Below are 16,943 nucleotides of genomic sequence, written 5' to 3'. Positions count from 1 at the left end.
ATAATACTTCCTCCCATTAGATCTCGGTCATTAGATATTTTTCAATCCTAAAAATGTCCTTTAGTGAAATGTACTATCTTTGCTGTGATCTGTTAATCTACTCAATGCCGAATCAGAGTTGCTCACAGTCACTGGTTCAAGTGTCCCTTTTATTTTCATACTCTGTCAATCCCTGTCAATTGTTTAGAATCAGATTTATGATGGATTCTGTAGTTGGAGTTTCTACTTTTTGATTAATAAAACTTTCTAATATGTAATTTATGAACCTTTGATGTATCTGGGAATATTTGTTTATGAACAGATATCTGGGTAGTTAGAAATTCCATGGTGATGATTATCCTGTGATTTTGAGCACCCCATGATTTGGTCCAGGTATACGCACTCGCTCTCTCTCCCCCTCCATCCTTCCACCCCACTGCTGTGATCTAAAGCAGATGGTCATTCCTATTACGTTTTTCATTCCTTGCATCCTAACCTCTAAAATTTTCTTACCACACTCATCATTGTCTAATTCAGTGGTCGTCAACCCATTTACAATTGTAGGCCACATATGCAGCTCTCTGTGTGTTATATGGGTCGCATCCACACAATATATATACTACGTATATATCTACAAATCGCTATAGTACCTTTCATTTCAACACTGGCAAATGTCTACCAAGAGCATTTTAAATTAGCAAAGTAAGTCAAAACATTAACTGCTAAAATAAATTTACTGTAAGGGTGGCATGGTTTATTGCCACCCTCCCTTGCGCACTGCTGCTGGTGGTGCAGCTGGTCCAAGCGCCCGGAGAGTGCAGCTGGGGATCCTGCCTGCAAAGATGGGGAACCCTGCCCAGTGCGAAGTGCCCCCCAAGCCCAAGCACTCAGCCCCCCATGCACCCAGACCCCAGCGAGGGACTCTCCCTCATGTACCCAGCCCCCTCCCCCCCATCCAGGGACTGCCCCAGCCCCGCCCCAGACTGCCCGCCAGCTAGGGAATGCCCCCCATCACCCAACCCCACTGGGATTGTCCCCCCAGAATCCAGACCTTCCCAACACTGGGCTGGCACATGTGCCTGCCCTGCAAAGACAGGGTGCCCTGGCCAGGGCAGAATGCCCCCAACAGGGACTGCCCCCTCCAGCATCCGGTCCCCCACCCAGGGGCTGCCCCCCCCCGTGGCCCGCAGCAAGTGCTCCCAGCACCGAGCCCCTCCCAGGACTACCCCCGATCCAGGGACTGTGCCCCAGTATTTAGTTCCCCAATCCAGGGACTGCCACCAGCCCCCCAACCTATCCCCTCCCTGTGCACCAGCCCTCTCTACCCTGCACCTGCTAGTCTCCTACCTCGGCCGCACATAGCTCAGGTGTGCAGCCTGTCCAGCCCGCCTGCCACTGCAGTCCTGGTACCATGGAGCCTGTCCAGCCAGGAGTCATTGGACCTGTGATCCTGCAGGATTGGGGTGGGGCACTGAGCACCCTGGCCTCCTGCTGATGCTGCTGGGTCTGATCCTGCCGGGAGGCAGGGGCTGAAGCTGCTGGTCCCGATTCTTCTGGGGATTGATGCTGGGTCCGATCCAGGGGGCTGACACTGGGCCTGATCCTGTGCCATCCCAGTTTTGCAGCCCTCCCACCAGCTCTGTGCCTAGGGCTGGTGCCTCTCCTGCCCCGCCCTAGTTGCAGCCCTGAAGATGTCACATGGGCCACAACTGTGTGCTGATTGGGCCGCGCATTGCCAGTGGGTTGAGAACCACTGGTCTAACTCTAGCTTCTGGTGTCATAAAGACTAGAACATAAAATACCACCTCTTCTCTCACCTCTCCTCCTCCTAGCCCTGTGCAGATTGTTTGATTCTGTGTTAACGTTTTGAGAATCATACCACCCGATTCAGTTATGTTCACTAGGTCATAATATCTATTGTTAAGTAGCACTTCTAGTTCATGTTTGTTTCCTATTATTCTTATGTGTTTTTCACTACAGACCATTTAAGTACATTAGGGGATAGATTGGTACCTTTGTACAAAATTGTATATCCTACATAAGCTGGGTCTGGTAACTGCCTTTAGAAATTACCTGTTAAGTTTCTAATAGGTTATTTGTATGCACAATTACTGCAGTGGTTTCTTCATTTTCAGTAATTACACATGCAGATAATGCATATGAATTCATGTATGCACAACTATTCGTGTTTTTGGTCTAGATACTCTTAATCTTTATTTTTTGTTTCATAATTTTGGATTTCTCCTGCATGACTGCTTGAGTTAAGCAAAAGCTCCATTTTTCTCTGTTTCCTATCTAGTTGAAAGCCCCTCAGACAAGTACTTAGAGTCTTCAATCCAGGAGGTCAGTACCTCTTCTACTTAGTGGAAACCATCAAAAGGATCTCATCCAAAATTTAGAGATTTTAATTTTTTTCTTCTTTACATCAGTGGTTCTCAAGCAACGATACACATATCCATGGGGGTACACAGAGGTCTTGCAGGGGGTACATCAGTTCCTCTAGATATTTGCCTAATTTTACAACAGGCTACATAAAAAGTACTAGCGAAGTCAGTACAAACTAAAATTTCATACTGACAAAATAAGAAAGTACGCAGTTTTTCAGTAATAGTGTGCTGTGACACTTTTCCATTTTTATGTCTGATTTTGTACAAGTAGTTTTTAAATGGGGGTGAAACTTGTGGTACGCAAGACAAATCAGACTCCTGAAAGGGGTACAATAGTCTGGAAAAGTTGAGACCCACTACATCATTGAATGAATCTTCATCCAACTCTCCAGTATTGGACTTTCCCTTTCTTAGTTGTGTTTGATACTAGAAGGATCTCCAAGAAGATCATCTGAGTTGCCCCATCTTCTCTTCTCTTGCCAGGTCCTTGTGAGATTAGTTCATTAGCTGGTCATCCTTTACTGGTAGTGGCTATTACAGTTTTTGTATATTTTTATTTGCTTGTGTGTGTGAAGCTGCAGAAAATAGCATTAGTCAACTTAGGTGATACTATTTTGTAATTTGCTGTCACTGTCATCTTATCATATTCATATGATTCACTTTGCATATAGGACCTGTGTACTCTGCTTTTGTTTTCGTCTGAGCATGGTTTTTCTGGCCCTAGTCATATAGAAGCTTATGGTGTACTATTTTTCTAAGATATGAAACTGTTTACTTTTTGAAAGTTTCATATGAGGAAAGGCCTCTAAGCCAAGTGTGTGTTCATGCACTTTTTTTTTTTAAGCACTTAGCCATGAAGTCCACTGTTGTCTTTGTGTACCAAGCACTGTATCTGTTGGTGCAAACAGTAATGAATAAAACCATATGGGCTTTTTCTTAGCCAGAAAAACACTTTATATTTTTGATACTACTGAAGTCAAATACAGTGTAGGTAGGTACGTATATATACACAGACATATTGTCATAAGTTTTTTCTTATTACATACTTCTGAATTAACTTTCAAATCATCATATATCTTGGGAAAGAACTTTGTCTGAAGTCTCTTCCCTTTATTTTCAGGATTTTATTTCATTCGTTGTACTTCTCAGTATTGTAAGAGGGGTTTTCCAGTGCATTCATAAAACAAGAGAGGTTCCCTCTGGTGGCCAAAAATAATTTCATTTACATTCCTATGGCTATTAGCCAAAGTTGTCTTTAGCCTAGTGGAAATAGTGTCTGCCCTTATATTTTATAATATAATTTAATTTAACTTTATTAATTAAATGTCAAAAATGTTAAGTTATCTTTAGAATTAGCCTAGACCAATAGTTATTGGTGGAAAATATTTATTATTTAACCTAAGCCATCTTCCTGATAGTTAGTCTTGGAAGGATTACTTTTTTATCAGTAAATGTCGGTAAACATTGATTTCTCCATACACACACACACACACACACACACACACACACACACACACATCAATGAAAAATATTTCCACAGATGATGGTCAACATTTACAGATTGGCAAAGTAAGAAAAATGCTTCTTGTGTTTGATTTAAGGATATTTACTTTGTATATTTTGACATGTGTATCTGTAAAAATTAGAAAAAGATAAAAATTGAGTTCTGCCATGTCTAGGTATGATGTTAACATAAATCAGATCACACAGCTGAAGTCATTAAAAAGGCAGTATTCGTCAACAGTTACCAAAGAGATCTTTTATTCTAAGTGAAGTCTAGACAAAAATGTGCTAATCTCATATATCATTGTGTGGCAATGATTAGCAAATGCTAGCAGTGTACATAGAGCATGCTTATAACATGGAAAATAGATTCAAATTAAACCAATTAAAAACAATTAACAATATCAAAGATCTGCAGAAAAATAGAGCAGATATTCTGAAAATCAGGAGGATCTTCATCCAACTAGCTAAACTGCTGTTGCAATATATCAATCCATAACTGTCAGTATTAAATTGCTAAGCCTTTTTATAGCTTTATATACAGTATCTGAGCTTTTTTACTAATTTGATTTTGTACATAAGAAACATTTTAGAGTTGATGTTTTAAAAAAGTTGCTTTAGAAAAGTTATAAGGTTTTATTTACAGTTGCATTAATGGAAAAGTGTTAAATGATGGGAGACTGCAGGGCTAAAACTCAGCAACCAGAGAGAAACCAATCTGGTGCATTTGAACTTTGAATGTTTAATGTGAATGCACTTAACCCTTGGGAATATGGTAAGATTTTGTGTACATGCCACCTTTATAGAAAACAGATTTAACGCTCTTTTACTGTGGAAATTCAAATATCATCTGCATATATTTGGCCTGTAGTCTTGAAAACGTCATCCTTGGTGTTACAGTACAGACCTGTTTACGTGCGGATGTCGGGAGTCAAGCCGTCACGACTGCGTGTTAACGGACCGCGGGTTAAGAGGCCATGATGAAATATCTTAAAATATCTATATATACATGTATAATTATCTAGGATTACATACGTATTCACAGCGTCCCAAATACTGCAGGCCTATCTGTTAATGGCAATTTGCAAGAATATAAATTCAAATGTGTAATCTAATAAAAACATTATTATTACTACACAGGGGTGAAAGTAACTCAGGACACTTACTGGTACGGGGCGGGGGTGGCTCTGGCCCCCAGTAGGGGTGGGGCCTGGGGTGGAAGGGGCGGGGCTAGGGGGTCAGCATCCCCCCCCAGCCAGCCCTTCCAGGCCGCATGGTCTGCGCCGCCCGGGGTTCCCGTGGCGATTTAAAGGGCCTGGGGTTCCGGACACCGCTGCTTCGGTAGCGGCATCCGGAGCCCCGGGCCGTTTTAAATAGCCGGCCCCAGGGCAGCTGCTCCCTTTGCGGACGAAGGGGGGCAAAAGGGGCAGGGACCTTAAAGTGCTGCCATGGCTGCCCCTTCCCCCCCCGTCAGCGGTAAAGATGTACAACACGTTTCTGCTCCACATTTCCTGTCGATTCCTATGTCAGTGAGTTAGTGAGCAAATCTGTAGCGCTACATAGCAAGTTCTTGTACCGCGTGTTAACGAGTCTCGCGTGTTAAATAGGTAGCACTGGAAGGCATGGCGCTACCGCGCGTTAAGCAGATTCGCGTGTAAATGGGTCTGTACTGTATTAGCATATATGTTTTGCTTCAGTAAAGAGTTTTTAAATATATTTCATAAATGGAAACTTGTAACATGAGAAATATACAAGATGGAACAACTCTATCTCATCATTACACTTGGCAGAATTTGATTTTCATTTTTTTCATAATATCAATGTTTTTAAGCATTTTTTAATTTGATTGATTTAGATTTTCACATTTGCAGGAAATTATGAGCAGGAGTCAGACAATAATTATTAAAGAAAAGTAGAGGTGATTGAAAAAGTTAAAGTTTTATAACCATTAAAGTACAAATTGTCAACATGACATCAAAATATACACAGTCATTATTCTTAAGTCAAACTCTAATAATTTCTCAAGCAGCATTTTACTTACTTTGTTGAACTGTACATTTCAATTATTAATGGCGGAATATGTTTTTTGTCAGTTTGTGTGTTTGGGGAAATAGGCCTTACCAATATTTATTGATAAAAATCTAATTCGTCCAAGCGCCAAGCGCGCATGTGTGTGTATGTTTTAACAATGCATAATGTATTTTGCTTGTGAGTGTATTATCTGTAGGCAGTAGCTCTGCACCTAAGAAACAATTCAGTTGGAGAGTCTAAGTCTTGTCCAAAGCTCACTGATAGAAAGATTTTTCCATTGATTTTAATGGGCATTGGATCATGCCCTAATAGTGTGAACAAATTTTACACGCGACTTGTAGCATCTAGAAAGCATTGACTCACAACTAACAATGAGCATTTTCTTTAAACTCTGTCTGTACAATCAATTAGTCATCCAAGTTCTCTTTTCTTTAATGACACTGTCTGGTGACTTTCAATAATATTCTTCCAAGGTATGTTAATCAGCATTATCAGATTTGCTTAAACTTATTTCATATAATAGCACATGTTTCTCTACCAATGTGTTACATTTCATTTATATTGATTGTCAGTATAATATTGTAAAGGAGGAGGGATAAGAATATGATTTAATTAAAATGTGTTGCATGGCAATAGGGTACTAAATTGTTCAGCTTCATGTCATTGGTTCAGATGCATCTCGGATTGGTTAGTCAGATGGTAACAATAGCGGTTCATTAGCCTATCTGAGATAAAACAGTTGCTTCTTATGGACATGTGATCTAGCAATGTTGGCACCCTTGTTGGCATTCTGAGTTGAGAATACCGTGTCTGTGAACAGAACAGAGAGGATTTCAATCTCCAGGGTTATTTGTTCTGAAAATTATGTTTTAATGGGTGAAAACTGCAAAATTGGGCACAATGGGGAACTGGAGCCTAATCCTGGAAGGTTCTGAGCATTTTAAAATCCCACTGAGTGCAATGAGACTTCAGGCCATTCATTATCTTCACAGGATCATGTTCTATGTGCATATAAATTAGAGAGACTTTCAGTAAGACTTATGGAAAATATTTCTGTATACAAAGCTGTGGTATACATAATGATCTTCTTTACCCTACTCCATATATCTTTCTCTCAGTTGTCCATCAGCATGTTTTTTTCCTAATATGATCATTAATAAGCCTAGAGGACCTCTGTAATATTGTATAAATGATGCCTTCTGAATTGATAGTAATATAATTTATACTGTCAGGTTAATTTTATGGCTAATTTTGCTTTGCATGTACATAAAATAAGATAATATGAGGATTTTCTAATCTGGAATTGTTTATACATATGAGACTGCAATTCTGCTTAATTTTGGGGAAATAATATTACTGTTGGTTCTGTGTTAACTCTTCTAAACTGAGCATAGTGTGCATTACATTTTATTTTTAACATAAAATAGACATACTATTTGTATTTCACTTTAAACATTGAACCATGTATCACAGGCTTACTCCTTATTTATTGTTAATATTGATTCTTGTAAATTTAATTCTGTGGATTAAAAAAAACCTGTCTTGTTTTTTTTTTTTTTTTTTTTAAAGATGCCTTTAGCAGATCCAGTCAGGAAATTTTGTTGGGGGCAGGGAAGAAAGGAAAAGAATTCTTGAACATCTTTCATAGTTTTCCCACCGCCTCCAGGCATCATACTCACACTATGTAATATATGGTGTGTGGGTGTGGGTGTGTACAAACTGCATTTATTTGTTTTTAGTGAGACTGGAGTTTTTAGATATGTATGGTATCTAGTTTCTTCTATAGCTTCCAAGTACTCTAAGTCAGGGGTTCTCAACCTTTTTCTTTCTGAGGCCCTCCTCAGCATGCTATAAAAACTCCAGGGCCCAGCGGGGGAGGGTGGAGGGACTTGGGACTCTGGGCCAGGGGTGGGCCCTCGTGCATAGGTGTAGTTTTACTTCTATTTTGGGGGTGGGGCAAGGGCTGGTGGGGCTTGGGCCAGCTCCGCACAGCAGGGTCCAGGAAGGCAGCGCCATCTCCACCCCCTGACTCACCTCACCAGGCCACCCAGCCTGTCTGGGTTGTGTGTGGTGAGAGTTCAACTCAAAAAGTTAAACTGCTCAGGATGCAAGGAGAGGGTAACTAGAGACTGTGTGTGGGCAGGGGGGTAGCTCAGGATGCAGGAGGGATAGCTAAAGGCTGTGTGCCAGGAGGGCTCCCCTGTGGTCACTGCTCCCCAAGGGTTCTGCCAGCCATGGAGCTGGGTCCCCGTGCCTGGGTGGCTCTTACTGGCTGTGTGAGCTGAGGAGCAGCTGCAAACCCGGTCACCAGCAGCAGACAGGGGAATGCCGTGGCTGCTGCTCCATGACACCAGCCAGAGTAGCAGCTGCCCACACTGCCAGGCTCTGGCTTCCCGCCTCCAACCTGGCCAGGGGGTGGGACTTCGAGGGCAGGGAGAGGAGGAGGGGGCGGGTGTGGAGCTGCCCCTGGGACTGCCCTGCTCTGGCACTGAAGTGGGGGTAGGGGGAGGGCAACCAGTGCTTGGGGCTTTCAGCCCTGTGAAGGCGGGCGCCAGGGCTCGGGGCTTTCAGCCCCGCAGCGAGGGACTCCAGGTTTTAGGATTTCAGCCCTGCGGCAGGAGGTGCCAGGGCTCGGGCTCTGGGTTTCAGCTGCAGGATCTTACATCCCCCTGAAAGGGCTGGGGGATCGCGGACCCGCGGTTGAGAACCGCTGCTATAAGTGAACCCTCTGAGGACAGATCCTCCACCATTACTACCTCTACCAGGAGGACCAAGGACCAAAAAGCAAGTGAAATACTGTGAAGTGGAGAGCCCTTTCAAAGCCACAAACCCAGATGCTCCAATGGCTCTGTTCGCGGGAGTAAAGGGCTAGGTGGGATTGTTCACCAATCTGAAGGAATTGTCATATGTGCTGCCCCTCTCCATAATTTATAAAAGTCGTTGGGGAGCAAGCACCTCTGTGTTAGCTGTTGCCGGGTGGGCGTAGGGTTGAAGATTCCACTCCTCTGCTCCCATGAGTCTCTTTACTCCATACAGTTCTGGTGTGTTGCCTTCGCAGCAAAAAAAAAAAAAAAAGTAGGAAAAGACTCAGGAAACATAGTGGTGGATTAGGATAATAACATTTAGAGTACAGATTTGGGAGAACATTTTGCTTATTAATTGCCTTAGTTGCATACTCATATATGTATAGGAATTTTTATAACGTTTAACTGCCAAGATCACTGGGTATTTAAAATGAATATGTATTGTCATTGCTTTCAATATGGTCCAACTGCTATGCAGTCAGCCTTGACAAGGGAATTTGTGGATTTTATATTTTGAAGGTTTAATAAGAACTAAAGCTGCTGCCTCATTTTAACCCTTATTTTTCTTGTAGACCTCTCCTAGGGCGAAAGATTATCTCCTTAAGTTCCCACTGAAATATTTAGTAGAATGTTTTTTTGATGTTTAATCTGGGTTTAGACTACACCCTCCCCAGCCAATTATTGTTTTGGACTTTAACAACAGAAACCACAAGGCAAAGGAAGAGAAGATACATCAGGAAATGTATACATGTGACAAAATTGTGGGTTCAGTATTTGCAGTCCAAAAGTGACTAAAAATTAACTGAGTTTTCAAAGTTAAATGCTTTAGCAAAACAACACTTAAAATAAATAAAATATAAAACAAACACTTCTCTAAATAAAATCATATGCTAAGTGTGTTTCTTTTGGGAGTTTGCAATCAAATAATCTGTCAGAGCAAAGGCATCTCAACTCAGGATTTAGAACAACTGGATCATTTTACCTTTCATGCAACCCATAACCCTGAACACCCTTCTCTTCTCTTCATTGAGCATGGGGTGATACACCTCTCAATTCCTTAAGAATATTCAACCCATGCCCATTTGCAGCAGACACTAGTCCCAGAATCCAAACTAAAAGGTGTGCTTCATACCTGCATCGTTGGTTGTCATGGTAATGAGTGACCGTCTAGTTTTCCAAAGCATATGCTGGCATTTGCCTGGCACATATAATCCACAAACCCTTTAGATTCGAGTTAGGGGATAATATCACAAACACCCTTGTTAATTCATGTGACAGAGTGTTGGATACATTATTTTCATTGCCTTGTTTTAGATGTGCTAAAGAAATAGTCTGATAACTTGGTGTCTGTGATAATTTCAGGGCAATCTCAGAAGCATACTTTATATGCAGAAGATGAAAGAACTGAGCAGAAATGGATAGAATGGATGTACTTCCATTTATTTCCAAAAATAGCTGATGATGTGGAGAAGATGATTAAGGGCTCAACTATTTGAGTTGGAAAAGAATGAGATAAGGTTGTCAGAAAGCTGTTGTATTGCACTACGGAAAATCAACTATATTTGTTGGTGTTTAAGAGCTTCATGCACATCATACTGAAGATGCCATCAATTGTTATGTCATCTTGCAAGCCCAGTTGATATCTTCCATCTCTGTTGTCTTGTGTGCATACCTATTCCTCATATATATATCTGTTAGGACTGCATACTATTCTTCAGATGAAGGATAGTGCCTGAAAGTTTGATTTACCTTTAATACAGTACTACTGCTTTAAGATCCTTGTTGAGGGGTTTCTTCTGGCCACAGAATTTGTAATGGGATTCAGATTCCTTCCCCACCTCTAGGTCAGTATTTTGAATCCAGTTGAGACGGATTCAGAAAATTCTGAATGTCTGTTTAGTTCTGTAGACTGAGTGAGTGAAGTGAGGGTTTCAGGACATTTGTTCACTGCACAAAAACCTCCATGAGCATCAGAATCCCTTTTTGCAGCCTCAAGTAGAGAGGCCAAGAAATGAATGGGAATGAAGACTGGACTGCACTCGCTGTCTCTCTCAAACAAATTTGAGGCACATTGGCAGTACTTTATGGAGGGAGAAGCTGCAGTGCTGCTGACTGTACATCATGTTCTGTGGCTGCACAGAGAGATTTCCAGTATTTCCCAAAAATAGTGAGTGTGGAGAAGGGAGGAATGGCCTTCTTCCATTGCTTACTTGTTTCCTTTAACACTCAAGCAAATCTCTCTCTCTCACTGAACAGCTACCTTCAGATAGTTCCTAGGGACTGAATTAAAACATTCTTTCCTCTTCTTCCTTTCATTGTAGTGTAGTTGATAAAGGATGGGTCTGGTAGTCAGGAGTCCTGGGTTCTCTTCTCAGTACTAGCAGCACTTCCTATGTATTATCTTAGACAAGTCAAACTGTCTTCTGTGTTTCTTAGCTTACCTGTCTGTAATTAAAATGGGGAGAACGAGACTTTGCAAAGTGCTAGATGTATGGGTGAAAAGTGCTATGTAACTGTTAAATAATTACTTTTCGCTGGACTTAATTGGGCTTTCCTCTCTCAGTTCATCACTGTTATGACCCATTCCCTTGTTTTGTATGTTATTAATGTGCTATCCATCTCAAAACCATCACAATAGTGTATTTGACAGTAATATTAGTATGGATACTACGGTGATGGTCACCAGTACAAAATCCTTTTAGATTAATTTGAGCTCAATTTATATATCTGGATCAACTTATTTTTCTATTCTGTTACATGCATGGGGCTTTTTACATTCCTTTTTGCTAGTTTACAGGGTAAGTTGTAAAGGAAACTAGACAGTAGAAATTTAAACTGGTTTAATTCAGCAACCTTTAACACCAATTTTTTTGTGGGTTGCCATAGGAATACTAGGTAAAATTAATATAGAGCGTCTTTTAAGAATCTTTCATGTCTGAATATACATCTGGAACTGTTTGCTCTAACTAAAAGTAAAATAAATGCCACAGCGTATTATACCATACGTTTTTTCATTTAAAAAAGGAAATTGAAAACATACCACTTCTAGAAATGCTTGACATTGAATTGGCTATTGAAACTGTATCAGTAAAATATTTATATATTCCATATTTTGTTCCATAGATCAGCCTTCCTTGATGCATTAGACTTGGAAGCCTGCCATTTATGCTGAAATTTTGCCATATATGAAAGACCGCCTTGTTTTAAAAATGGACTAAATCATTTAGGATACAGGAAGTGAAGTAAATCTATTTGAATACATGTACATCTCTTTCCCCCTTCCTCTCTCATGCACATGTTTTGGGTTTTGGGGGGATTTTTCTTTGTGTTTTTCCCCCCATATTTACTTTATAAGGCTGGTTACACTTATAGTAAATATCAACATTCATTTAACAGCTAAAAACAGTGGTAAAAATAGTTCCCATTGTAAAAATTGAATGTATGACAAGAACAGTGTAGTTACTTGAACCAAAAAATCCACCAAAGAAACGTCATAATTTAAAGTTGGTTTTACGGCATTCTTTAATTTAAAATGGAGCAAAAAGTTTCTGTGGTTAAATCACAGCTCTTAGCTCTTTGCTGTAAAAGAAATTCAAGAATGTATATTTCAAAATGTTTTTTTTTTAATATAATCCAAAACAAATGCAATAAATCCCTGCATACTTGAAACATACTTTCTGAATTTATCCTAAATCTGTCATTGCTCCAGAGGCTTGTGTGTATGGATTAGGGCTGGCCCATTATTTCACCATCTATCTCCATCCTGAATTGATTGCAATGAACAATACAGAATGAATTGCAGATGGTCTCCTTTTTCTTGTAGTTTGGAGGATCTCTGGGCTTAAGACCCATTTGGTAGGACTAGACTAACCATTCCAGAGCTTTGGCTGCTTATTAGTATTCTGAAGTAGAAATGCTTACACCTGAAATAGGCTGTTCTCACTATCCATTCGAACTGTACTCTTAAATTACGTGTGAGGTTTTGAGAGATGGTGAACATATGGGCTGTGTGAAGCTTTCATCATGGACCTGAAGCTATTCAAAACTCACCTGGTTTAATTACAGATTCAAAACTCACCCTAGGTGTATATGAATTAAGGTTTGCAGACATGGGTTTAGTTTTATGCTTTTGCATCAAAACCATGTGAAACCGCATGGAATTCTACAGTTTTGACTAGGGTTTTGTTGGGGGTTTTTTTTTTAGTTCTTTTGAATTCCAAGTGAAACTCAAGGCATATGAGCCCATATGTAATGAAAATGGAGCAAATGCACATGAATCCCTGTAAACCAACATATATGTGAATATGTCTTCCTCTTATGGTTGCCAAATTTCTAATTGCACAAAACCGATCACCCTAGCTCCACCCCTTCCCCAAGGCCCTACCCCTGCCCCGAGGTCCCACCCCCACCCACTACATTTCCCCTTCCTTGGTGGCTTACTCTCCCCACCCTCACTCACTTTCACTGGATTGGGGCAGGGGTTGGGGTGCAGGAGGGGGTATGAGCTCTAGGCTGGGGGTGCGGGCTCTCGGGTGGGGCTGGGGATGAGGGGTTATGGGTGCAGGAGGGGGCTCTGGGTTTGGGGGGGGCTCAGGTTTGGGGCAAGGGGTTGGGAGTCAGGGTTGGGTCGCAGGCTTACCTCAGGCGGCTCCCGGTCAGCGGCGCAGCAAGGGTAAGGCAGGCTCCCTGCCTGTCCTGGCTCCACGCTGCACCCTGGAAGCGGCCAGCAGGTCCGGCTTCTAGGTGGGGAGGGGGGTTTGGGGGGAGGGCAAAGCAGAAGGCTCTGTGCGCTGCTCTCACCCACACGCATCCCCTACCCCCCAGCTCCCATTAGCTGCGGTTCCTGGCCATTGGGAGTGCGGAGCCGGTGCTCAGGGCGGGGGCACTGGCCGCTTCCAGGGTGCAGCACGGTGCCAGGACAGGTAGGGACTAGCCTGCCTTAGACCCGCAGAACTGCCGAACGGACTTTAAACATCCCGGTCAGTGGTACTGACCGGAGCTGCCAGGGTCCCCTTTCGACCAGGCGTTCTAGTCGAAAACCGGATGCCTGGTAACCCTACTTCCTCTTTAGGCTGTGGAGTGGATGCTCTCCCTCCCCTTTATATGTACAGAGATGAAAAAATCCACATGGGACTTGTGTGAAGACTGTATAGGCAGTATTACAAACCCCAAGCATCCAAAAAACATGAGCCCTCCAAAATGAGATTTTAACAATAATAAATGTTGGCTCCTTTTTATTTGTCTTTAGATTTTTGAGTCTTTTAGGGTTCACATTTTTAGGCTTTTCTTTGCAACTATGAGGGTGAACACTGTTTCAATTTTCATTTTAAAAAAGAAAAGAAAAGAGTCTCATGTAATAATCACATGACTCCAGAACCTGGGGCTTTAAAAAACAACAAATATTACAAGGCTCACAATTAGAATAACAAGAATTTATAATAAATGGAGATATTCCTATCTCTTAGAGCTGGAAGGGACCCTGACAGGTCATTGAGTCCAGCCCCCTGCCTTCACTAGCAGAACCAAGTACTGATTTTGCCCCAGAACCCTCATTGGCCCCCTTAAGAATTGAACTCACAATCCTGGGTTTAGCAGGCCAATGCGCAAACCACTGAGCTATCCCTCCCCAGTAATGGGGAGCTATCCCTCCCTATTACTATTTGTAATAGTGTGTATAAGCGGTGACACTTCAGAATTCTTCTTCACCTCTCTACTCCTTTATCTTCTTTGAGGAGCCCCTGTGTTTGAAATCAGAGTAGTCAGGGCTCTGCAAGTTTGTGGGTGGGTAAGTAAAATTGGGAAGCACCTGCTGTACGCACATGTCTGGGAATCTACAACTCAGGGAAAGGGTGGAGAGTTAATGGTGGCAGCAGCAGGAGGAGCTTTTGTGCCAGAGGAGGAACATGAGAACATAAGAATGGCCATAGTGGGTCAGACCAAAGATCCATTTAGCCCAGTATCCTGTCTTCCTGTCCCCAACACAAGTACAGAGGAGAAGGCCATCCTCCTGGGATGGCTCAATATCTGTGTGGTTGTTCTGTGCCTTCCAGGCAGAAGAGCAAGCTTTGCAGTCTGTTTCCTTTCTGGCACTGCAAACCCTACCCTTTTCAGGAGAGCATGCAGCCTCGAGTCTGCCAGGTGTGGCATTGTTAGAATTGGGCGGGACAGTCCCAAAATGCAGAGTTCAAGTCCCACTCCCCAATGACTCCGGGACAGCATTTGACCCAGATTCCCTGCAGTGCACTCCATATGTGCCTGAGGCTCAGGGGTACCACCAGCCTTTTCATGGTGGGAGGCAGGATGGCTGAGGTGGGCCTTAGCTCCCCTCATCACAAGACCCTGCCCCCTGCTCCTCCTCTTCCCTCCAAGGCCCTGCTGTGGGGAATTCTGGATGCTCCACCTGTCCTGGGTGGCCTGCCTGGGGACATGGGCTGGGGGTTGCTCTCGCCATCTCCCCCCCCCACCCAGGGCAGGTGGAGGGTCCAGGGCTCCCCACAGCAGCCCAGGCTCCCTAGGCAGCTCTTACCATGGCCTGGCTCTGGCTTCCAGCCTGGCAGGGTGCAGGGCTTCGGGGGGATGAGGAGAAGCAGGGGTGGTGGCTCAGGGAGGAGGGGGCAGAGCTGGGGCCACAGAGAGGAGCGGGACTCCTGCATGAGTCCCCCTTTTGCCTTTTGAAAAGGTGGTCACCCTAACAGGAGTGGTGCTAATGCATTTCTGGGTAACAATAGTTATACTTACTACTGTAATTAAAGATAAACCTATGTGCTTAAGGACATAATAAATTAGTGAATAAAAATCATTTAAAAAGAAATCCTGGATCGTTACATGAACAGGTTATAATATATTGAAAATCTGAAACTGGAGCACAAAAACAATACACTAGTGCAACTACATGGTCCATTTAAATAACAAAATATAAACCATTCTAGTCTGTTTCTTAAATGTGCTCATTTTCCCTCTGAGTAGGGATTGTTCCAAAATTCAGGCCAGATCAAAAGCTAAGTGGACTTGCGGGGAGGAAGGAAGAAGTTGTGATTGTTCATGATAGCAGAATTGCTTTTAGTTATCAACAGTTGAACGGGAGGATATAGATTGTGCCTGCTCAGTGTGACCAGCAGACTGCTAGTGGAGTTTTGACTTCTCTCTCTCTTTCCTCCACCCACCTCCATCTTCTCCCTGGCTGTGTCTGTGCTCCCACATGCTTCAAATCTGTGTACCTGGACTGCCTTCTCTAACAGTTCAATGTGAGTGTTAGCAGAATGAAAACCAGATGGACCAGCAGTTCCCACTGTTATCTCCCAGCCAGCTCTGGCAAGCCTCCCTTTCTCTCTCCTTTCTTGGCATGGCAGAAATATTTGCCTTTATTTAGGAGGGCCTCTACTCACTGCTGTGCCTCTTTCCCTCAGCTGCAACATGAGTTGAAAGCTATTTATTCCCTTGTTGCTGAGGTTGGTTGAGGTGAGTGTGAGATAAATTAAACTATTAAGAAAGTAATTAACATTTTGAGGCTAATTTCCAAAGTTCTTTATTTTAAATAAATGATTTGTTGCAGTTGTTGGTTTAAATGTTTCAGCATAGCAATACAGAGAGAGATTTGTATGGAAAACATAATTGCTCCCATTATTTGAGTTACCACACTTCACCTGGCTGTGTAGATGCCTTACAATTTCAGCCAGTCTTTTTGGACACTGTTTACTACACTACGGAGATTATTGACCTTAGATCAACACTGCAGATTCTTTACTGCTATGATTACAAAGTATATTCCCTTCCACTCATATGGTTTTACTTTCTCAGTCTTAGGGTTTTTTATTTCTAAAGTCTGAAAAAAACTAACAACTCTCTTTATAGAAACTGGTCTTTTTTTCAAAAAGAGAAAGAAAATGTTGAATATAGTTTCTGCAACTGCAAAACTTTGCAGAATATGTGGCCATGTCATATTTCTGTAGTTTCTTAGTAGTAAGGGATTGGGACCACAACATTCTTTGGTATTACCTGCTCTTTTTAAATTAAATGAACTGGTATTATTTCTAAAGGTCCTTTAAAATATTTCTATTGAAAAATATATTACTGGAATCCCTCTTTAATACACATATGTGCATGTTATATATAATATAATGTGCGTATATAATTTTATGTATGTATTTGTGTGTATCTTGTATCTGTTTTTATCGACAGTTTGAAGGCCTCATCTTCTCAAGAACAAATATTTTTGCAATTGTTTTTCCTGGGGAATAAC

General features: G+C 42.1%; 1 protein-coding gene across 15 annotated transcripts in view; it reads left to right on the top strand.

The window, feature by feature from the left end:
- The window catches only part of RUNX1T1 (RUNX1 partner transcriptional co-repressor 1), a 144,521-nt gene that overhangs the window by 55,954 nt on the left and 71,624 nt on the right, over positions 1-16,943 (top strand). Inside the window, exon 1 of one of the 15 annotated variants that reach the window (XM_042845137.2) lies at positions 16,028-16,162. The exons of the other annotated variants lie outside the window; for them this stretch is intronic. The gene's annotated coding sequence lies outside the window, so the exon portion shown is untranslated. Of the gene's footprint in view, positions 1-16,027; positions 16,163-16,943 lie in introns of those variants that run through there. 15 annotated transcript variants of the gene reach the window in all.

The sequence above is a fragment of the Chrysemys picta genome, chromosome 2 (genome assembly GCF_011386835.1).
Source record: "Chrysemys picta bellii isolate R12L10 chromosome 2, ASM1138683v2, whole genome shotgun sequence".
Lineage (NCBI taxonomy): Eukaryota > Metazoa > Chordata > Testudines > Emydidae > Chrysemys > Chrysemys picta.
This window is presented reverse-complemented; position numbering and strand designations above follow the sequence as displayed.